Source organism: Ursus maritimus, unplaced genomic scaffold (assembly GCF_017311325.1).
Source record: "Ursus maritimus isolate PB19 unplaced genomic scaffold, ASM1731132v1 scaffold_15, whole genome shotgun sequence".
In the NCBI taxonomy this organism is placed as follows: Eukaryota; Metazoa; Chordata; class Mammalia; order Carnivora; family Ursidae; genus Ursus; species Ursus maritimus.
In genome coordinates this window covers 24,628,024-24,651,285 of record NW_024423897.1, presented here as the reverse complement: position 1 = coordinate 24,651,285, position 23,262 = coordinate 24,628,024, and the positions used below count along the sequence as shown (strand labels likewise).

Below are 23,262 nucleotides of genomic sequence, written 5' to 3'. Positions count from 1 at the left end.
TCCCTGGAATCAACTTTTTTTTTTTTTTTTTTTTTTTTGAGGGAAAAAGAGAGGGGAATGGGGAGAGGCAGAGGGAGGGAGAAAGAGAGAGAGAGAATCTTAAGCTGGATTCACACCCAGGGCAGAGCTTGACGCAGGGTTGGACGCGGGGCTCAATGCAGGGCTCGGTCTCACAACACTGAGATCATGACCTGAGCCCAAATTAGGAGTCCGATGCTTAACTGACTGAGCCATCCAGGCGCCCCACCCGCACCCCAGAATTAACTTCTAAATAAACTACTTGCACTTGAGTTTTACCTGGTCTGGCTTGGGGGAAACCTGAAGTTCCTTTCTAAATAGGCTTGTGTTTCCTTCTGTCTACATAAGAGGTAGCACAGAATGGTGGGGAAAGCACAGGTTTTGCATCAGACAGACCTGGGATAGAAACTTGGCTCTGCCACAGACGAACCTGTGACGCCGACATAGGTACAGAAGGGGGAAGTGGTCGTTAGGACCAGGTGAGGCTGATATTGACAATAGCACATGGTTGGCACTTGAGTTGGATTTTTCATTTCCAAATCCCCGTATCTTTATTTGAGCTCTTCCCACTGGAATGCCCTTTTCCCACCATTCTTGCCTGTAGAAACCTTGCATTTGCCTCAGCCACGAGGCGTTCTCTGAATAATGCAACAAGGAATGAAGTTTTGCTCCTTGGTGCCTGTAGTTATTAGGAGTGCTTACATGGCACTGATCCTAAACCGACCTGCATTGTGATGATTTGTCTCTCTCTTGTGAACCGATCGTAACAGAAGCTACATCTGGATCCAGGATAAGGCATTCTGTTTGCTGAGCATCTGATAGAACTTTCCCTAGGCCTGTGGTTGAGTGGGGCTATGACAACCAGCTCACATGCTGGGGAAAAAGGTAAGATCTCACAGCACCAATATTATAGGCATGTAACTTTGTTTCCAATTCCTATGATAAACACCTTGCATCTGTTCAGGCTTCTACAATAAAAATACCATAAACTGGGTGACTTATAAACAACACACATTTATTTCTCGCAGTTCTGGAGGCTGAGAAGTCCAAGATCAAGATGCCATCACATGCGATGTCTGGTGAAAGCCTGCTTCCTAGATGGCCGCTTTTGTTTTTTGTTTTTAGGATATTTTCTGTTGTAACTTCACATGGCAGAAGGGGCAAGGGAGCCCTCTTGGGTTTCTTTTATAAGGGCACTAATCCCATTAATGAAGGCTCTGCTCTCATGACCTAATCACCTCCCAGTGGTTCCACCTCCTAATATCATCACCCTCTTGGCTTAAGTTTCAATATTTGAATCTGGGGAGAAGGAGGGGAAGCAAACATTCTGACCACAGGACCCTGGTTTTTAAAAGTTGAGAAGAGAAAACAGACTGACCTTTTGTTTCCCAGGATCTTAGGACCTAGGGCAATGGGGAGTCAATCTCAGGGCAGTTTCTGCCAGTGAACCGTCCCTTCACTCAGACAAAGCCCTCCTCTGTGTTCTTCTCTCCCCTTCCTTGTGGGACTCTCCTGGAAGGTGAATGCCCTGAATGCTTTATTCATAGCCACGGTGCCACTTTGACGAGACTTCTTTGCCGGGCTGCTGCCACTGCCGCCCTGAGGTTCTTGGGGGAAGCTTCCATAGGACCCACCAGGCTCCCTGCAGATGACCACTCCATTTATGCCACCTGTCCACCAGCCCTGGCAGCAGAAAGGGGACAATACACAATGTAAGATCACATTGCATCTTCTTTTTGTTGTTGTTATTTAGTATTTATTCTATGGAAACTGTACAGGTACATATTAGTTTAACAGTCCACAAGGCTAATTATCAAAGCCAAGAGTCTTCTCCATGCCCAGGCCATGCTAGTTCCCCAGAGGAAATGACATGCAACAATTTTAGCTCTTTCTTTGGATATTTACTTTCATATTTCTGAGGAACACTCTTATATTGTTACTTCTTCATAATGGTTAAAACTAAAAAAAGACCCAGGATTTAACTTGTTTTTCGTAGCATTCCTCCACCTCCTGAAGCCCACTTCCCATCCTGTTATTCTCTCAAAAGAGTTATACTATCATGTAGAACACGTCAATAATCAGCGTTTACATGGTTACAACTATGTAAATGTTGATCTTCATCACTGAGCCAGGTTGTATACTCTTTTCCTGTGTTGCACGTTTATTTTTTAATTTTCCTGGAAGTTAGTGATTGCCTTGTTTTATCATTTGCTTAATTTTCTATGTGCCAATCATTAATTCAGCTCCAACCCCCCCCCCCAGGAGTTGAAGTGTTCTCTCAGTATTTTCAAATATATCAGATATTCTATCAATTTCAACCTTTTGAGGGCATATTCTCCGGATGGAACGTTCTGATGTGTTCTGTCCTGGCCTGGTTTTCTCTACCCCAAGTACATAATTGTCATCTTGAGAATCTCTCTTTCCCATATTGCACAAACTTTATTTACTCCTCTCTTTCTGAGACTTTGGATATTTGATAATATTTTTATTCTACTTTCACACTAAGCTGAGTGTTTGGCTGAATAGTGATCTCTCCCAATTTTAAAGGCAATTCTCTGTTGTCCTTTAACTTCCACTGAAATAATCATAGCTGTGTATCAGCATTTGCACAGTTTCCAGAGCATAATTTCCCACAGGGCAACACAAAGAAGGCCGGGTGATGCTTGCATACACAATGGGTTATGGGAGAGTAACCCCGAGCTTAGGGAGCCCTAATCTCTTATAACACATAGGCAGTCTTTCTGACTTTTGCTTGGGAGTGTACTGGACAGAAAACAAACGTGCCCTCTGCTGGGAGGGAAACATTATCTCTATCTTTCAAGGCATTTTGCCATTTATACATCTTTGAAAAGATAGCCTGGAGCAAAAGCACAGGGCCTGGACTTGAGAAATATCCAGAAATGTGAGAGACTCATAAAGAATTATCTCCCAACATTGTTTGTTCTCTATATTTCACACTAAACACTTTCCTCAAATGTCTGGTGATTCTTGGCTGTGTGCCCTTGTTTGGAAACTGCCTTCCTGCTGTAAACTTCGCTGTCTGAGTTTTGAAAGCCAAGTGGGAGGAAGGAGGCTGTGGGGAATAGTGTGATAGAGAAGCAAGTTTCAGCTTTCAGGATTCAAGCTTCTACTTAACCCCCATTTTACAGGAAAGTGTCTTAACTTGCAGCTCTGCCTGCTGTCCTTCCGTCCAGAGGCTCTGTCGTACGCTCTGTAGGCTTCACTGTTCACTACAGTAGCCGCCGGTCTCATGTGGCTACGGAGCACGTGACATGTGGGTTGTCCAAATCAAAGTCAGTGGTAAGTGTAAAATACTCATTAATTTCAAAGACTTAGTACAAAAAAAGGTAAAATATCTCAGTAGCAATTTTTATACTGATCATGTACTAAACTGACAAAATTTTGTATGCATTGGGTTAAATATATTGTTAAAGCTCTGTTTGTCTTTTTCTTCTTACTTTTAAAAAAATGTGGCTACTGGAAAATTCTGAGGTTTGTGACGTTCTTCCTCAGCACTTTGTGGGGATACCTAGTCACCTATCTCTTCTAGTCAGAGGAAGCCGATTTTCAGTCTTTGGGCCTTTTCCTCAACTTCCCAGCAAGCCTTTCTTCTATCATAACGTCTTTCTCTTTGACCACCTCTGGGAAAGGTTCTTTCATTTTTTAGTGATGGAAATGATTAGATAGGGTCCATCCAGATAATTTAATCTTTCACCAAGAGGTCTGTAGCCGTAATCACACAAAGTCCATTTTCCAGGTGAGGGAGCACCTTCACAGGTTCTGGCGGTTATGGTGTGGACATCCTTGGGGATCATTATTCTTTTTTTTTTTTTTTTAAAGATTTTATTTATTTATGTGCCAGAGAGACAGCCAGCGAGAGAGGGAACACAGCAGGGGGAGTGGGAGAGGAAGAAGCAGGCTCATAGCGGAAGAGCCTGATGTGGGACTCGATCCCAGATCGCCAGGATCACGCCCTGAGCGGAAGGCAGACGCTTTAACGACTGCGCTACCCAGGTGCCCCATGGGGATCATTATTCTGCTTGCCACACTGTCCTTGTGTCCATTTTCCAAGTGATGAAACTGAGGCACAGAGAGGTTAAGATCCATATTCAAGGTTGCACAACCAATGAGTGTTCGAGCTGACTTTTGAACCCACGCTGCTTGGAACCAGAGCCTGTGCTCCATCAGGGCTTGGATGACTGGAAGATAAGAACACAACAGGAAAGGACAGGAGGTTAAAAAAGTGGCAGAGGTGAAGTCACCTTTTGGCAGAGGCCTTAAGTATGTGAACTGCATTCCTGTCGAAGGCTTATCTCTATCACGTCTAAAGGCCTAGATAATAAAAACAGAAGAAACATCCTTTTGTTGTTTTTGTTAAGTGGCATAAATCACACAGGGCCCATTCACGATGACAAGCATATTGGCTCCAGGAAAACCAATCAACTGTGAGTCTGTTTGAAATTGATAAAAATTCCTGACTCCTATTGCCCTGGGGACAGAGGCGTCTGCCCCTTGCAGCTTTCCCGACTCATCAGTTTGATGAAGCCTTTGTTTCAGGCCTGGGAAAATGGAAGGAAGGATGTCCCGGATGTGTTGGAAACAAAACTCAACCCGATTCTGAACAGCGAGCTTCTCACCTCCACTGAAGAGCTGGTCTGCCATGAGCAAGCAGCTCCCTTTGTATCTCTGAGGCCCAGTTTTCTGTTTGGAAATGAAGAGATACTCATTTAGAGATTTTTATGATGATCCTTTTGAAACACATATACCAATGGAAAGGATCATATAATAAGCATGTATACACCTACTGCCTCTATTGCATAGCTGTTAACATTTTTTCTGTATTTGTTTCTGTATATATGTAACACAAATGTGCATGTTTGTGTGTGTGTATAATTAACTTAAAACTTGTTTTTGCTGAACCACTTAAAAGTAAGTTAAAATGTCTTGACACTTCACCCCTAAATATTTCAGCATTCATCTCCTAAGATTGAGAACATACTCCAACATAACCATACTTTGTTACCAAACTTACAGAAATTAACAATTCCCTTAAGATTATTAATAGCCAATGCATATTCAGATCCCCCCTTGTCCCTAGAATGTCTTTGTAGCTCTTTTTTTTTTTTAAACCAGGATTCAACCAAAGTTTATGTTAATAGGTCTCCTTTAATCTATAACATGCTCTATTATTATTATTTCCCTGGAATACACATTCTAACAACTAACAGTGTTTCACTCTAATTGTGATTTTAAGTGGGGAGGGACAAGACCACCCTTAAATTGTGCAGGGGGTTGTCTTTGTGGGTAGGGGAGGACTGAGACTCTGGGGTGCCTAGGACCCAGTCTAGGCTTGGGACAACCTACCAGAGGCACTGCTGGCCCAGGCCAGTCCCAGCTACCCTAAGAGGACTTGGACAAATTTGAGGAAGTCATTTCAAGACAAGATGCCCACTGAGGTGTGGAGGCTGACCAGGGGCCCTGCCTGCCCAGGTCAAGGGCAGTACTGGAGATGTGGATGGGATATTGAGAGAAATATCACTCTAGTGGAGAGACATAAGTAGCATGTATAGTTAACTTATCCAGGGGTTGTTTTCTCAGATACTGTCTTGCCTCTGGGTATGCTCCATTGTATCTTCCCTTTCTTTCCCCTTTGTTCATTCAACAAGTATTTTTTAAGGGCCAAATATGTGCCACACACTGTTTTAGGCACCAGTCAAGCCAAAAATACCAGCCCTCACAAGACTCACATTTTAGTGGGGGAGACAGATGACACACACATTTTATAGTGAAAATGGTAAGGAGAAACAGAGGGCAAGGTCTGAGCGACATGTTACAATTTCTGATGGTGTCTTAATTATCTATCGCTGAATAACAAATTGCCTCAAACATTAGTGGCTTAAAACAATAAGCATATATTGTTTCACAGTTTCTGTGGCTTATCCGTGTCGTCCAGCTCACAGTCTCAAGGCTGGAACCAAGGTATTGGTAAGGCTGCAAACAGCTCAGGACTTGAATAGGGAGGATCCACTTCCAAGATCATTCCTGTGGTTGTGAGCAAAGATTCGGTTTCTTGCAGAAAGATTTGGTTTCTTATTCAGTTTCAATAAGGCCTTAGCCCCTTCTTGGCTCATGGCCAGAAGCTTGCCCCCGGTCCTTACCACATCGGTTTCTCCATAGGCAGCTCATAATATGGCAGCTGGCTTCCATCAGAGTTAGCAAGTGAGAGAGCAGGGTGGGGGATTCAAGAAAGCCACAGACAGATCATTTGTGACTCGATCTGAGAAGTGACATCCCATCCCTCTTACTGGATTCTGTTCCTTAAAAGTGAGTCATTAAGTCCGGTCCACACTTAAGAGGCAGGAATTATACAAGGGCATGAAGACCAATGAATGGGTATCTTGGGGGCCATTGAGAAGCTGCCTCGCAGAGGTAGAGTAGCCAATGGAGGCCTCACTGACAAAGTGACGTTTAAATAAAGACATGTGGCAAGTAAGAGGGGGAGCCATATCTGGAGGAAGAGCATTCCAGGCAAAGGGAGCAGAGCATTTGAAGGTCTCCAGGCAGGAGCAAAGCTGGTATATTCTCCCATAAAAGTCATCAACTAGATGGTCTCCAAGGCTCTTCTTGACTTCAATGCATTTGGAATCAAAATGTGTTACTCACATAAAGATCTCTTTATTCAGTGAACATATGCCATCTCCATACGTCAGGCTCTGTGCAAGGCCAAGAGTGCCAGCCACCCTGAGCTCAACAAGCGAAAGGAAAGTCAATCAGGCCTGCACATAGACCCCAGAGCTTTGTTTTTAAGAGGGTGGTCTGTGATTTTGATGATCTCACTGTACTTTTCTTTGAACTCAAAAAATATCTAGAAACAAAGATGCTCTCCATCTATCAGGGGTTGTTAACCTGGAGTCTGTGCATCGAACATAGAGAAAAATTTGTATCTCTAGTCTTACTAAGCTTTAACTGAAAGTTAGCATAAACTTTCATTATTAGTGTCTGTGTGGCAGCCCCCTCCCAGACAACCCCAATGACCCTACTCTTGATGTCAACAGCCACGTGCACTGTGGCCCCCACCATTTTACCAGGGTTGGTCTGTGCGACCAATAAGATGTGGAGGTGACAATATGCCCCTTCTGAGATGAGGCTATAAAAGACTGCAGCTTCTGCCCCAGGCTCCTGCTCTCTTTCTCCATCATTCATGCTGACAGAAGCTGGCTGCAATGTCTTAAGGACACGTGACAGGAACTAAGGTGTTCAGCCAAGACACAGCCAGGAACCGAGATCCACCAACAGCCTAGTGAGTGAGCTTAGAAGTGGATTCCCCAGACTTCAGAGATTGAGCCCCAGCCTATAGCTTGACTGCAGCCTCGTGGCTCTGAGTGGAGGCACCCAGAACTGGTTCCTGGATTCCCAACCCTCAAAAACTGAGTGCTATGGTGTTTGTTATTTTGAAGTTGCTACACTGTGTTATGCAGCAATAGATAACTAATACAGTGGGTAGAAAACACAGTAGTGTTAGTAGTACCTGGGATTTTGTCATGAATAGAAATCATAGTTACTGTTATATTATTATTACAGAGGGAATCAATATGCTATCACTATTCTGAAAGTACAGAACTTGTTTTTATATGTATTTATACAAAGAGAATATAAAGAAGCATATATATTTATCAAATGAATTAAAATATTTTGGTAATTGAATTTCAGTCTAACTGGTGTCCTTCATATTCCTATGTATGCAGCTTAATTTTTTGCATTTAAAAACATTTTTCTGAGAAGGGGTCCATAGGCTTCACCAGACGGCTGAAGCACACAAAAGAGGTGAAGGATCCTGGGTTTGGAAGTTGGCTTCTCCCTGCCGATGTGCAAGGAGACCAAGAACACTTCTACAGGCGCAGTTAGGTCCTGCACAGCCAAGACGGCAGGATCTTCCAGGCGCCGGGCCAGCGGCCTGCGTCAGGACGTGGGACAAGCCCGGCTGGCCAGGCCGGCCTGCGGGAGCCTTAGCCTCGGGAGGGGGGAGCAGCTTCTGCAGCAAGCGTGGACTAGGCCCGCGCTGGGAGCTCCTGCTGCCCACGATTTGCACCAAGCACTGCCCTTCCCTTCTCATCCGGTCTCAGAACGGCTCTTTTCATTGGCTGCCAAGCCTGAAGCACGCAGAGCGCAGAGGAAGGCGGTTGCTGTGCCGACGGCCATGCGAGAGTCAGCACAGAGCACCCGTGCGCAGAGGGGCCGGAGGCCCGCTCGTCAGACGCAGCCCAGAGGAGTGCGCTGCCTGGGAACTCCTGTTGGAGGACCCTTGTCTCTCCCCTAGATCCTAGGGAGCTGTGTCTGGAGGACACTGGCCCCCAGGGGGCAGCCTCCCAGCCCTTGTGGAAGGGGAGGGAGCACCCGGAACTCCATTTCCATGACGAGAGTTTGTCTCTGTTCTTAGAGGTCCGGGGTGAGAGAGCTAGAAGAAAGCTAGAGAATGCCGGCCGCCCTCTGGTCTCAGTCACATTAATTTAATTTCATTTAATTTAATTTGGTTTAATTTTGTTTTATTTTTAAGATTTATTTGTTTATTTTAGAGAGAGTGTGTGCAGGAGAGCACGAGTGGGGGGAGGAGCGGAGGGAGAGAATCTCAAGCGCACTCTGCACTGAGAGTGACTCGGGGCTCACCCAGAACCCTGAGATCACGACCTGAGCCAAAACCAAGAGCCGGTTGGTGGGTTGCTCAACTGACTGAGCCACTCACGTGTCCCTCAGTTGCAGTTTAGAGATGGGGACGTTGAGAGGTGAAATGTCTTCTCAGGACCATGAGATTCATTTGCCAAGAGGCAGGTCAAGGTTTTGGTGTCCTAACGGGCTGTCTTGTTGACTCTTATATTTCTGAGGCCTGGCGGGAGGGCAGAGACGTGAAAACGTGTTGGAGGAATGAATGAGTGCAGCCCAAGCTGGTGCTCTCGCTATCCCATCAAGCCTTGCGCACTTTCACTCAAGGAAATGGAAAACACGGTGAGCCTGGGTGACCCTCTTCATTTTAATTTTCCCTTTGTCCCAACAAATGGTAAATCATTTCCTTGTCTCTTCTTCTTCTTCTTCTTCGGTTCCCTCCACAACCTAAAATGCACCCACGTTTTGTCAAGCTCCTAGGTCATCAGAGTGCGTTTCGTTGTGAGCTTGATACTCCGAGGGTCCTTACTACTTTAGCTTTAAAACGAAGCTGTGCTTGGGCTGGATCCGACACCACCTGGCCGGGGTGAGCAGGAGAGAAGAAGAAGGGAAAGTGCTGGGAACCCTCTGAAACCTGGTATGAGGGGCGGTTGGGGTGGGGGGAGAGGGAGGGAGACCCCCGCTTGGAGGCCACCTGGACTGGGGATCCCCCTCGTATCTCCACTGCCCACAGCAGTGCCACGTATGCAGCGCATCGTAGAGATTTGTTGGTTTGCTGATTGACTGACAGATGAGTGAAAGCGCCCTAGACGCTGACCCCTGGTGGCTTCCAGAGCCTTCTCTAAGATCTTCTTGCAAATGAGATGCGCTGCCAAGAGCGAAGGGCCTACCTAATGGAGTCAAGCCAGAGCCAGATCTCAAACGTGCCTTTCTGGGCTCCAGTAATAAAGATATGGAAAGTCCAGGTGAAAATGTGTATTGCACGTCTGTGGGTATGTGTACTTCGCGAGTCTCCAGTCGGCTAACAGCAGATGGTGGGTATCTACCAAGGGCAGAGAGCCAGACCCAAAGTTCCCAAAGTGGTGGCATCATGATCCCCCAGCTGACGGAATTTATCTTCTCCATCTCCATAGAGAAAGCAGGAACTAGGTCTGAGTTTTAAAGAATCACAGTATGGCTTCCAAAAACTGTCCCTGGCCTCAGGTTATATATATATTTATATGAATCTTATGTAACATGTATTTATATATAACATATATATAACATGTGTGTATATGTGTGTGTGTATATATATATACACACACATATGGTATACTTTTTAAATCTAGAAATATTCCCATAAAAATCAAATTCAAAAAATGAAATAGAAAAAAAAGTACATTCTATTTCAGCTTGCTTCCTTTTTCTAATCTTCTCCAAATTTTTGACGCATGCTTCCTTAATGATCTCATGAATTGGATACTGTATGTGTTTTGATTTTCTATAAAATCCTTAGAAAAGTATACCAAATAAAGGAATTTTTTCCTTTCTGTGACGTATTTGAGAGGGAAGGAGTAAAGGAGGTATAGTCCCCTAAATTTTAGCAATTCTGGTCAATAAATATTTATTGATACCCCACTATACCCAAGGCATGCCTTGGAGACTGAGGAAGGAGCACGTTACATCCCCAGAGGTAAGGATCTGTGCCTTGGGAAATCCCAGAATCTATCATACACACAATAGATAAAACGTAGAGCACACAGTGATAATACATGCAGAAAGTGCTAGATGCAATAAAAGACTTCAAGCCAAATATTTTGGAACGACAAAGAACAGTTTTGGTGGAAGGAGTGAATGAGAAATGAGATGGGGAGTTAGTGAGTGTAAGGATATAGAGTTAAGATAAAGACGGGAAGGAGAGGAAGGGCAGGAGCAAAGAAAGAATTATTTTTCTCCAAGTGGGGAATATGGAGTCCAAAGCTGCCACTCGACCGCTTGATTTCTTCTCTCAATGGGCTCCAGAGACACACGGGAGGTTGTTGAATGGAATGCACAAGGATGGGGAAGGAGAGAGGAGAGGGTTAACATTGCCAAAGACCAGCTTTACTCTGAGACCCAAGAAAGGAAGGTTGAGGGGTCCTGTGACCTAATTCCTTCCCACCTTCGAGTCTCTATCTTTACTCTGCTTAAGTGGTTTTCCATGTTCCTGCCTCCTTAATGATAAAGATGGATGTCAAGTTGAAATAAGGCAAGAGGACACATTGAGGGCTGTCTTTTTGTCTTTCACCCAACCGCCTAAGTACACCCACAAATCGAACTCTACTCAAGAATGGTGATGTGGAAGGTATTGTCATTATCTTTGCTCTTTTAACCCCTTTCTTCAGAATGACTCTCTGACCTTCTGCAGTTAGCACTTTTTCTTGGCAACTTGTCTTCAATATTATCCTTCCTGTTTTCTTTCTAGCCGTTATGTTATCTATTTCACCACTGAATATGATTTCCTCCCTATCCACTCATCAGCTTATTTTAGCTACTTATTCTCTCCTATCGCTTTTTTTTTTTTAACAAACTTCCCACGTATGTCCCCTTTGGCACTTTTCCAGCCATTTTCCTTCTTAACTCCTATTTTGTGCAGAGTTCATAAAAATGTATATGATTATGTATATTAAACCCATTCCCAAGGTCACGCTTCCCAGGAAGCATCTCACAGGTTCCATGCATCAAATCCCACACTGTAACCTGGCCCCAAAGTCTTGTTTAAATCCTGCCCTTCTTTTTTTTTTTTTTTAACGATTTTATTTGTTTATTTGACAGAGAGAGAGACAGCCAGCGAGAGGGGGAACACAAGCAGGGGGAGTGGGAGAGGAAGAAGCAGGCTCCCAGCGGAAAAGCCTGTCGTGGGGCTCGATCCCAGAACTCCGGGATCACGCCCTGAGCCGAAGGCAGACGCTTAATGACTGAGCCACCCAGGCGCCCCTAAATCCTGCCCTTCTGATAGCAGATTCTACTTGAGGCCTTCGGAGCTGAATCCTGAGAATGTAACCTAGCATCCTCTTGCCCCATCCTGCTTGCTTGTCCGGTGAGATAAGCTGTGTGAAGGGTTTTGAAAGCTGTAAAGCCTGTGCTGTGGTATTTGTCGTTGCTGTTATAGTTTGTTTGCTCATGCCTTCATGAAGTGAGAATTCATTGAGCACCTACTATGTGTCAGAGAGGAAAGAGAAAACGCAAACAAGATAGCATGGTCCAGGATGCAAATGGTGAGAACAAAAAAGCAGAAAGAGAGAAAATGACATCGTCTCTTGCTTCATAGATCTTATGGTCTGGACCAGAATATGGGTGTCAATCAAATAGTTGTGTGACTAGGTATAAAATGACCACTGGGCTCAATGCGATGGCGGAAAGGTTTCTCATACTGTACTGTAGGGAATGCGTACCTGGTCCAGCCTGGGGAGGAGTCAGCCACCCTCCTGTGTGTGGGAGCTGGCGAGTTAGCAGGAGCTGACTCTGTCAGCACAGATGTCAGCCCGGATGGTGGAGTCACGCCCCGGGCACAACGCACTGCAAGGTGGGAAGCCGCAGGGTTAATGGTTCCAGGAACTACAAGAAGGTCAACGTAACTAGATGGGAATGCAGGGAGGCTGAGGTCAAGGAGAGATGTGGTCTGTGAGGAGGTTGGAGAGAAAACAGTAGCGCCAGGCCAGACAAGGCCAAGTTTCATGAGACTTTTAGCTTTTTTAAAGACAGTAAAGCATTTAAACAGAAAAGAGTTCTGTTCCGAAACCTTACTCTCTGAATACAAGGAGCCCAGGCAGGCCTCATCCTAAATGCTTTCTGCGACAAGAGAGCTTGATTGCCCCTCCGTTGGGGCAAAATACAAAAAGACCTGCCTACAGCCTAATTCTGGGGGTACGACGGGTCCCAACACAAACCTGGATGCTTCTCTTTCTAGAATCCTAAACTCCTCTAAAAGGTTATTCTCGCATTCTTTTTGGACAATAAAATGTGACTACCTTCAAGGAGGTTCTTGCCAACAAATACAATAAACCCAATCTTTGTGGCTGGAAATGAAGGGAAAACATACCTTGAGTCACTCCTAAAGGCTGCCCACAGATCCTTTGAGGCTCACTCCGTAGTTCACAACAAAAGCATAAGTTTAATGTCACCAAGGCATTCGGTACAGCTGCTGCATTGTCAAAGAAGCTTCCAACTGTGGAGAAGGCCTCCGGTTGTCCTCCAAAATCCCAGCTCCCCCTCCACCTGGACAGATAACCAGATTAAACTCCCAGCCTCCCTTGTCGTTACGTGAGTCCCTAGGTCTAAGTTCTCTCCAATCAACGTGAGTCACAGTGATTTGCTCCACTTCCAGGCCGGGTCCGTAAAACCCTCCCACTGTTGGCTGATGGGGCAGTTGATGCTCAAGATGGCTTTGGAATCCACGTGTTGAAGATGGCAGCCCAGCTATTAGCCTGAGTTCCTGAATAATTATAGAGGATAATGGCTCTCCCTACCAGAACACCTACCAAGACTATTACATGAAAAATAAATAAGCATCTTTTCATTAAGTTGGTAAACTTCTGAAATGTAACAAGTAACAGACCATTTTGATAACCTGAGGAGGCTCAGCCACTAAACTGTGGGCTTCTTAAAGGCAGGGACTACGCTACTGCTTCCTTGAGTCTGTAGTCCCTAGGACAGTGCTTGGCATATAGGAAGATCTCAGTAGATGTATCTCAAGGAGTGGCATTGCTTAGGAAAATTATGTGATAGGCTTGCGAATTTGCTTATGTAACAACTCAGATACGCAGAGAGATGTACTTCTGGACCTGGTCTTTCTCATGATGAATTCCTAGCTTGGTGGTTGGGGTAGGTGGAAGGGATAATCAAATATCAATCCAGTTAAACCTTTGTCTACTGCCATATTTAAATAGCCTCATTGGGCAATGTTTAGTCTTTTGGGATACTTGCTCATTTTTACACTCACTTGACTTTCTCCAAGATGGTGTCTAGGGTGTAAGAGGAAAAACACTTGAATAAAAGCGTCTCAGAGCTACCTGAAACCCTCCCACCTCCTAGGTGGCCTTGGCTATGGAAAATGTAATCGGAGGTGTGCTGCTGCTGAATTTTTTCTCAGCTTAGTCAGCGTCCTGTGGCCACTTCTTGTCTATTCAGATCCCCTCAGTTTTTGCAGGGTGGCCTTCTCTGGATCTCTGTCAAGCCCTTCTAGAGCCCGACTCAGATTGCCGCCAGCCTTTACAATGAGATCTCCTCATTTGCTCTGGGGCCCCCAAGGATGACCACCTGGCTCTCTTTTTGGTGTTTGTGCCATACAAGAATCAGGGTAGAAGCAAGAGTGCAATCCCGATCCTTATCTGAATGCTCTCCTCTTAACTCAGCTGCACGGCCCCCTTTTAGCATGGGGTCCACTACATAGAGGCATCTTACAGATTCATAACAGGAAGTGAAATAAAAGCCCAGAAAAGGAAATTCTGGACCCACGTGCCTGACAGTTTTTGTCTCCTACTTTGTCTTCCTTCTTCCTATAGTCACCAGGAGCCAAAAAAGGATAAATTTTTCCTCCTTCCTGCAGATCCTCCTTCCACCCAGCAAACAAGCCACATGGGCTAAAAGCTTGTCTGATCCCTAATTGTGCCCTAGGTGTGGTTCTTGCTACATTAAATGGGAGATAAAAGATTTGAGAAAGCCTTTTTCTGTCACATATATGTGACTCTCAAGTTGTGTTGTGAAATCTCTTTCTTTTTTTAAAAAAAGATTATTTATTTATTTATTTGAGAGAGAGAGAAAGAAAAGCAGACTCCCCACTGAGCAGAAAGCCTGACATGGGGCTTGATCTCAAGACCCTGAGATCATGACCTGAGCCAAAGGCAGACGCTTAATCAACTGAACCACCCAAGAGCCCCTGAAATCTCTTGATTTTAATGTCAGATGCTAACAAATATGAAAATGTTGATGAAACTCAAGGAAGTAAGTCTTGTAAAAGATGATTATGATTCTTGTTGCTGCTTCCCCATTTCTTTTAGAACAGGTGCTCCACACTAATCAAATGTATTTCTGGTCCCCAGATAACTTGGTCTGACCAGAAAGTCACACACTAGGAAATGCAAAAAAAGAAACTTCTATTAAAATTATATCTTATTCCACATCTGTTTGGGGCTTAGGACATCCCAAGATATTGACTTATAAAATCAGATGTGTAGATGGTGAGAGGGCCATGACCTCATCTACCCCTAAGGACTTTCTCCGCTGTGATGCTGGCATAGGTGTCGTGCTTAACTTTAAAAACTTAAATATCAGAGATACAATTCTCTTTATAAGGAAATTCCACTGGCTCTGACTTCTTCCCAAGTTCAGAGAGTGGATACCCTGGAAATGAATGCAGAACACAGATAAGAAGCAGTTAGTTAGTCCCAGTCATTCCCAAATCATCTAGGAGCTCATTAAACTAAAGGCAACCTGAATAATCACATGACTTGTTTACCTTTTCTCCTTTCAGAAAGGAGATTAAGTTAAACATAATTTTTCAGGTCAGGTGATCTAAAGCAAACATCTTAAAGAAAGACAAGAAGACTAAAGCCTTAGTCTGTTATTATTAGTGTCTATTATTCATTCTACATTCTGACAACAAAGGAGCTGTATTTTTTTTAAATCAAAGTATATAATGTGAAATCTTCACAGTAATCCAATGAAGTAGTCACAATATTATTTTCCTTTTGTAGATGAAGAAACTGAGGCTTGGAGAAGTTAAGCGGCTTAGTCAAGGTCCACAGGGAGGAAACGAGTCGTAAATAGAGTCAGGTCTTGAGCTGAAACCTCTCGGGTCTATTTTCATTTCATATACACACTGTCAGTCCTCATGTCTAAATGTTATTCCTTCTGATTTCCAACATCTGCTGTGGGGTTTTTTTTTTTTTCCTTATAAGACCGTTGTGGCATGTTAATTGATCAGAGCCCAAACAAGTGGATGGTGATGTTCTGGAGACTTCCATGACGTAGGACTTGGCTTATTAGTAATTTAAATCATGCTATAAAATAATCCCACTCCTACTCTATTGCTTTAAGCCATCTGCTTTGTGATGATCAGAGTTTCAACCTAATGAAAAAAATATTGAGTTAGAGGTCTTTTTGTTTGTTTTGTTTTTGATGATAACCTAATACCAGGGGTATTGCTGGGAGGCATTTGCCACACACTTCAAATTGGGTCACCTGCCTCATTTGTGTGCAGAGCAGACACCTGCCGAGGCTTGTCTTTCCAAGATCTTTGTCTATGAGAGAACATGGGAATAGGAACATGAAGAGATTTCTTCCCAATGAGCTCCATAGGTCTGCCAAGCCAGGAACAATATAAGAGCAGGAAAATGTAGCTGGAAACTCCTTCATACATTAGCCAATCTGGGTTTGGTTTCTTTTTCTACATAACAGTTTGTAATAGTTCTTACAAATGTAAGTTGTCCAAAACCACAGACAAATTTAAAAAAGAAGAAGAGGAGGAGAAAGAGGAAGGAAGAAGAAGAGGTGTATTTCTGTCTTTAAACACTCTGAAAACATTTTTAGAATGAAAGACTCTTCAAACACTGAGCCAGATTAGACCTCATCCGACCCCCCACCCTTTTACTTTTCCTCTTATATTGCTTTATCCAGACAAAACATCCGTTAGTCCCTCCTGGTATGTGTAATCAAAGCAATAATTCATGGCTTTATTAATTTAAAACATAGCTACTAGTTTATATCTTCATTCTGTGAAAATTAATTGAATTCTAGAATTGATCAAATTAAAGCCACCTAAATTCAACCAGCCATCTGTGAAAGCGGGTTCATAAACTTGAACATCATCAGACCAGAACTATTACTTCCATGTTCCTGCATCTGGTCTGAGAGTCTCCCTCTTGCTGAAATTTCTTAGCATTTCTCCATGGGCACTTCCCAATTAGCATGGCTTCTTAGGAACATTTAGCAAAAGTTTAAACATTTCAGTGAAGCTTATTGATTATTTTACCTATTAGCAGAGATTAGCTTCAGCAATCACAATTCCCATTTGTTATAGAAGCCTGGTGGCGAAAGCTCAGAGCAGGCTGAGAATAGGACAATACGTGTAAAGGTATTTTCAAAGCATAAATGGGGTTAGTCACAATACAAGTGTGAAACCAAACATGTCAGTTGGTCTCAAATATCTCTGTGACTTCCATGTTGTAATCCTGGTTTATGTGTTTACTCTAAGGACAATTGAGTAGCTGCGAAGATAGAGAACAACTTTCTAAAGGGATGGGACCCCGGATTAATTGGTTTTGAAGAGGAAAGTTGGTCAAGGCTACGGGTCATTAGTGATTAGTCATAGGTCTGGCGGTCCTGGGAGTGAGCAGGGGGGGATGCCTGGGGAGCAGAAAGCGATTCAGGAGAGGGTAAGAGAGCTGTTTCACTGTTCTTTCTAGGGTTAGCCTACTTCCTTTCTCCAGTCTTTGTTCCCATTACTAGTTTTTTCTGGTCAGAACCAAAACGCAAAATGTCCACACCCCCTGTACTTGACATATCTATCCGATTTATGAGACTATTATCGTATGGACAAAAAAACCTTTGCTTTTGTTCAGGAAAGTATTTTCAAAAAAAGCTCAGGTCCTGCTTCTTACTGAGTGAAGATGAAGAAACATTCCTCCCCAGCAACTCAGCACCTTTTGTCTTGAAGAGCCTTGAGCAATGACACTTCAGCTGAGCACAACAGATAACCCCCACTGCTGCCAGTGCCAGGACTTTGGGGCCAAAGGGGTGCCTCCCGGGGCATGTCTTTTTCATCACCATCACAGATTTCAGTGCGGGCTGGCAGGCAACAGTAAGTTGAGAATCTAAATAAATCTAGAGGGTATTCAGTCACAAGTTGGAATTTATAAGGCACATTGGTATATCCCTGCTTTCAAAGTGGAATATAGGATCACGGATTGAGGACATGGTTTTCCTAACTCCTGGCCATAAGAGAACCTCGATGTGTAAGCCCCACATTAGTCATCAGGTGTAGAGAAATGAACAATTATCTCTTAGAATGAAATCTTTGAGAGGAACAATATGCATGGTCATTTGGGAGGAAAAAAAATTATACGATTTATATGTATTCACAGGGCTTAGGCCCAATATGGTGGGTTAAAGTTTTATAGTTGCTATTATAATATGCTATTATAATACTCCAATCATTACACTTGATAGTAGGAGTGTAGAATCATTCACAGTTCAGGGGTTTTAAGCATCTATTATTTACAGTGTATTGGTTAGCTTGGGAAGCTATAACAAAAGAACATAAACTGGATGCTTAAACAACAGGAATTTATTTTCTCACAGTTAAGGAGGCTGAAATTCTGAGGTCAGGAGAACAACATGGGCTGGTTCTGCAAGACCTGTCTTCCTGTCTTGCAGACAATCACCTTTTCACAGTGTCCTCAAATGCTGAAGAGGGAGAGAGAAAATTCTTTGGTGTGTACTCTTACAAGGGCAGAGACCTCCCCTTATGACCTCTAATCCTGATTACATCCTAAGGGGACCATCTCCAAATACCATCACATTGGGGAGTAGGGCTTCATATGAATTTTAGGGGAACACAAACATTCAGTGCATAACATAGAGCAACATGAAACTCAAAAATGTGGTCATGTGGAATAATGAGAAAAATTTTTTTAGATACTTATAAACCTTAAGTCCAAAAATGTATACCATGTGTGCCTCCTGATTTTGTGACTCTAAAATCAACACTTCCAGAAATTTACCTAGAGATATATTCAGACTTCACACACCTAAAAATGGAAGAACAGAGTTATACATAAGAAGCACCATCTGCTTCATCAAGGGACTTAATATTTTGAGACTGAATCATCTCCAGATTATGATTAAAATTCAGTGCAGAAAATGGAATGACTAAACAGCTCAATATTTAAATAAAATTTGGACAATTACTTATTCTATCTCATCATCCTCATTTGTAAAATGAGGAGAATACATACCCTACCTATGGTAGAGAATTAATATTAGTGTTAAAGTTGTTATAGTTGAAAAGTCATGCCTGAATAAGTAAATGTTATTGTGGTCTGATGTTGCAAGTATTTATTTAGCTGTGTGTGTCTGACACCCTGTCATATTCAAGAAATGCAAAATGAAGTAAGACATGAGTCTCTACATTAAGGAGATCACCATATGGTGGCAAAGACAAATCCATGAATTACTCTGAACAACTAGTTAGGGTACAATGCAACAAATGTTATAATAAAGCTGTGTATAGGATACTAAGGGAAAACTACACACTGAGAATTTAATATGGGGCTGGGGAACTAGTCATTTGGCATGAAAATCTGACTAATCATTTGCTCAGGACTTTCACTTGGCTCCTAAGTTTCTTGCCAAGATTCTTGTCGCATAGCCTGAATAGCTGCATTCATCTGGAAGCTCTACTATATGATGCAACTAATTTTTAGGATTGCTACATCATCTTGATAAATTGACTCCTTTATCATTAGCCCTCTTTATCCCTGGCAATGTTCTTTGCTACTTTGATATAGTTACCCCTTATAGCTTTCTGTGGATTTGTGTTATATGGTATTTTTCAATCCTTTCACTTCTAACCACTTAAAACTTTTATATTTATAGTGGGTTTTTTTGTGGGCAGCATATAGTTGGATCTTGCTTTATAATTCAATGTAGCAATCTCTATCTTTTAAGTGGAATGTTTAGATCATTTATAATTAATGTAATTACTGATATGGTTGAGCTAAAATCTACCATCATGCTATTTGTTTTCTTTTCGTTTCATCTATTCTTTGTTCATTTTTCCTCATTTTATAACTTTCTTGGATTGAATATTTTTAATAATTTAATTTTATCTTATGTGTTGGCTTATTAGGTTTAATTCTTTGCTATGGTTACTTTAGGGCTTTTATTACACATTTTGATTATACATTTTAACTTTTTACAGTATCCCTTCAAGAGACATTATACTCATTCACTATAATAAGAATATAACAAAATTATACTTTGGTTTCTCCTCTCCTAGGCTTTGTACTATGATTGTCATGTATTTTATTTCTATATATGTTATAAACCCCACAGTGTATCATCTTTTTTTAAAGCAAAAATAAATACAACACATTGTTAACAATACATTGTTATTTTTGCTTTAGAAAATGGATTATTTTTAAAAGAAATGGAAATAATAAGAAAATAGTTTTTACGTTTACCCATGTAATGATAATTTCTGGTGCTCTTCATCCCTTTATGTAGATCTATACTTCTATCTGGTGTCGTAAGGACTTCATTTCAAATTTCTTGTAGTATAGATCTGCTGGTGATAAGTTCTTTCAGCTTTTATATTTCTTTTTTTATTAAGAGTTTATTTATTTATTTGACACAGAGAGAGACAGCCAGTGAGAGAGGGAACACAAGCAGGGGGAGCGGGAGAGGAAGAAGCAGGCTCCCAGCTAAGGAGTCTGATGTGGGGCTTGAACCCAGAACGCTGGGATCATGCCCTGAGCCGGAGGCAGACGCTTAATGACTGTGCCACCCAGGCTCCCCAGCTTTTATATTTCTAAAAAAGTCTATATTTTGCTTTCATTTTTGGAAGATATTTTTCTTGGATAAAAAAATTCTAGGTTAATAGTTTTTTTTTTTTTCTTTTCAGTGCTCTAAAGATATTGCCTCACTGTCTTCTAGTTTACAATTTCCATCGAGAAATCTGATAGTATCCTTATCTTTGTTCCTCGTTTTCTCTGGCTGCTTTTGTGATTTTCTCTCTATCAGTTGATTTAAGCAATTTGATTATGCTGTGCCTGGGTGTAGATTTCTGCATGTTTCATGTGTTTGAGGTCTATTGAGAGTTCTAGATATATGTGTTTACAGTTTTCATCAAATATGGAAAGTATCGATCATTATTTCTTCAAATAGTTTTTAGCTTCACCACCACTTATTTGAGGTGAAACCAGTAAGTACACATGTATTTGGTTTCTTGAATTTGTCCCACAGTTCAATGATTTTCTGTTTATTTTGTTCAGTCATCTTTCTTCTCTTTCTCTCTCCCTCTGCTATATTTTCAGGTCCATTACTCTTCTTCAATGTCTTCTGCAATGTTAATTCTGCTAGTAATCCCATCGGTATTCTTTTTGTGTAAGGCATGGTAATTTTCATCTCAAGATTTTCAACTTGGGTCTTCTTTTTATATCTTCTATGTTTCTACTTAACACATTTAATCTTTCTTCCAGTTTCTTGAACATATGGAATATCATCATAAGAACTATTTAAATGTCTTTGTTGATTAATTCTATCACCTGTGTCATTTCTGGGTATTTTGATTGATTGATTCCCCCCCCCCATAATGGGTCATACTTTCCTCTTTCTTTGTATGTCTGATAACTTCTGATTGAATGTCAGAAGTTGTGAATTTGACCACACTGGCAGCTGGGTATTTTTTTATAATAATTTTTTTTATTATATTATGTTAGTCACCATACAGTACATCCCTAGTTTTTGATGTAAAGTTCCATGATTCATTACTTGTGTATAACACCCAGTGCACCATGCAATACGTGCCCTCCTTACCCATCACCAGCCTACCCCATTTCCCTACTCCCCTCCCCTCTGAAGCCCTCAGTTTGTTTCCCAGAGTCCATAGTCTCTCATGGTTATTTTGATTCTGGTAAATATTATGGAGCTTTATTCTGGATGCAGTTAAATTACTTGGAAACAATGTGATCCTTCAAGTGTTGCTTTGAAGTTGTGGGGGGCCGGACTGAAGCTACCTTTAGCCTGAAGTCAATTTTTCCCCACTACTGATGTAACATTCTTCATAGTTCTCTAATTCTATCTGAATGATGAGTTTATCCACTAGGGCTTTAGGGAACAGGCACTTTTCTCAGACCTGTGTGAAGTCTGAGGACTATTCCCCCTAATCCTTTCAGGTGATTCTTTCCCAGGTCCTGGGTAATTTCTTCACTTGCACACACTGGTTGACATTCAACTGTATACTTAAGGAGGACCTCTCTCTTTAGCTCTCTGGGGTTTCTACTCTGCGCAGCCCTCTTCTTGCTGGTACTCCGCATCATAAACTCTAGCCATCTCTGTTTCCCTGGATTCTGAGTTCAGTCTCATCAAATTGGCAAAAGAGTTGGGCTCTGCCTGGGTTCTTTATCCCTGTGCTGATGGAAAATTACCACATGGGAATGTGGTAGAAAAGTTTCTGGGCAATCATCTAGTTCATCTCATTTCTTTCTCATCTCTCAGTGATCCTTCATTGCCTGATATCCAATGTCTTGAGCACTATTACTTCACACATTTGTTCAGATTTTTTTGGTTGTCTCAGGTAGGTTGGTAAATCTAGTTGCTGTGACTCCGTATTAATCAGAAATGTAAGTCCTTGTGGAATACATTGTAATCACTTTAATACAAAAGTCACCATGCCAAGCCTGAGCATGGAATTATAAGACAGAAAACTTGACTTTATTATACTGACCAAAGAATGTAAAATACCAAAAGGAAAAAGAGGTTAGCCTTCCTTCTCATCCTCTAAGCCTGTCCTACTGAGCAGCTGAGGGCCATCAACAAGTCTAAATGAACAACCGATATTATAATTTCCTAAGAGCTGTGAACGAAAGTGCTGTACAGTGTTGTTAAGGGTTATCATTCTAGTCTTGGGAGGATAGCCAGGGAAAACTGGTGTTCCTTTGTACCCCAAGAAGGACATATGGGAATGAGTCCCACATAGGAATATTCTCCAGAGGTACTGTCTCCAGCTACACATGGACAGGGATGAAGCCCCTTTGGCCAGTTGGATTAGACTAAGCAGCTTCTAAAACTCCACCCTATTTTAATTTTTCTATCTTTAATGCAAGGACAAAGTCTACTTATTTTCTTAACCACAAAGGCTTTTCAGTTTCTAGTTCTTACTTAATTAACACCTTGCAAATTAGAGCTTCAGTTTGGCATATTGGGTATAATAAAGTATAGTTCCAGAACATTATTAATCATATGTGAGTGGACCAGGTGGAACATTTGAAATCAACAATGTGCTTTCATGAATATTTCTTAATCACAGCCACTATCCCAGGAACCTGATGTCTTCCTTACTTTGTATATGTTGACACTTGATATAATCTCTAAAGTCACTTTAAGCACCAACATTCTATTTTCCTCAGATATTTGCTAGTCTAATCAACTTATGAGAAACTGAAAGACAAAGAAGCAAAATTTGAAAGAATCTGAGTGTAGAAAGAACATTGGATTTAAGAACCAGGAAGCCTTTTTGAGACAACAATCTATATATCTGACTAGGTAAACTTGAGGCTTAACTTCTCTAGGTTTCATTACTATGTCTATTTTTGGGGTGAAGAAATCATCAGTCCAGACTCACCTGTGATGTAAGAGTAAGTTAAGTAAACATGAAAGCACTTTTGAAGCATAAATTGCAATTTTCCAAGGCCACCAAAGACATTTTTAAAAGAACTCAAAAGAAATATATATCGAGGTTTCTAAACACCAGAAACATCCAAACAACATAAACATTCCAACTCAATTATTTTTCTGATTGCCCACGTAGAACAAAAATCACATAAAAGTAATGATTGAAGGTGATTT

The 23,262-nt window shown here is 41.9% G+C and overlaps 1 long non-coding RNA gene across 1 annotated transcript; it reads left to right on the top strand.

The window, feature by feature from the left end:
* The first annotated feature begins 885 nt into the window (after positions 1 to 885).
* On the top strand, positions 886 to 9,863 carry LOC103664622. Its single transcript, XR_569101.2, has 4 exons — positions 886 to 3,318; positions 8,898 to 9,018; positions 9,150 to 9,313; positions 9,410 to 9,863. It is a non-coding gene; the product is annotated as an uncharacterized LOC103664622 (long non-coding RNA).
* Positions 9,864 to 23,262: the final 13,399 nt, after the last annotated feature.